Source organism: Rana temporaria, chromosome 11 (genome assembly GCF_905171775.1).
Source record: "Rana temporaria chromosome 11, aRanTem1.1, whole genome shotgun sequence".
Taxonomy (NCBI): Eukaryota; Metazoa; Chordata; class Amphibia; order Anura; family Ranidae; genus Rana; species Rana temporaria.
In genome coordinates this window covers 31,262,066-31,263,025 of record NC_053499.1, presented here as the reverse complement: position 1 = coordinate 31,263,025, position 960 = coordinate 31,262,066, and the positions used below count along the sequence as shown (strand labels likewise).

At 37.0% G+C, this 960-nt stretch overlaps 1 long non-coding RNA gene across 1 annotated transcript in view; it reads left to right on the top strand.

Moving 5' to 3' along the window:
- Positions 1–131, top strand: part of LOC120917201 — a 20,067-nt gene extending 19,936 nt beyond the window's left edge. Inside the window, exon 4 of the long non-coding RNA XR_005744175.1 lies at positions 1–131. This exon is cut by the window's left edge and continues 520 nt beyond it. This is a non-coding gene — a long non-coding RNA (uncharacterized LOC120917201).
- The last annotated feature ends 829 nt before the right edge of the window (positions 132–960 follow it).

The following is a 960-nucleotide window of genomic DNA, read 5'->3' as shown; positions in this document are numbered from 1 at the left end:
GAGTCGTGCCGGCCGCAGTAATGAAATAAATTGTACGGATAAAACTTCCACAGTTGTCATCCAGGGCCATCAAACAGAAGCCAGAGCCAAATGAGTGACAATGAGAGCCAGGGGGGCACCAGAAAAAAAAACATGGCACCAGATAGAGGGGGCTGTTAGACATTGACAAGCCAAATTACAACTTGCCACCTCAATTTCCAATTCACAAGTTTTCAATTAACATATAGATTGCTGTTACATATAAGATTAGGGAGACTTCTAGAAGGAGCTTGTGGGTTCATGTTGGGCCTGGTCTACTCATGAGATATTAGAGGGGTGCTGGTGGTGGGTAGGTGAAGGGTTGTAGCCTGGTAGAGCAAATGTTGAATTTCACTGAAAGGATAAATTTGTGTAGGATTTCTATAGCTTCTCTATATATCTTGTCTATTGTCATTAAAGTTTTAAAGAAAACATATATTATTATTATATATTTTTACATTTACAAATAAAAGGGATCAGCTGAATGTAAAATAATTATTGATTTGTGTTAACATTTTAAACCATATTTCTAAATATAATTTGTTATATTATTTGTATTTGGGGGTTGCCATATTTGCTCAATAGATATATACTTTGCTCTTCAGTGTTTATTTATTACAGGAATTTATATAGCACCAAAAATGTACATAGCACTTTACATATTGTACATTCTCACCAGTCCTTACCTTTAAGAAGCTTACAATCTAAGGTCCTTAACTTACATTAATACCTACACACAATGGACTGAAATAAACAGGAGACAATTTACCTACAAGTATGTCTTGGGAGAGAGGGAGGAAACATTCATGAGCACAAGGAGAACATGCAAACTCCATGCAAATAGTGTCCCAACCAAGGACTGTAGTACTAAAAGACAGGAGTGCCTACCACTTAAGCCCTGTACACACAATCAGTCCATCCGATGAAGCTGACTGATGGTCT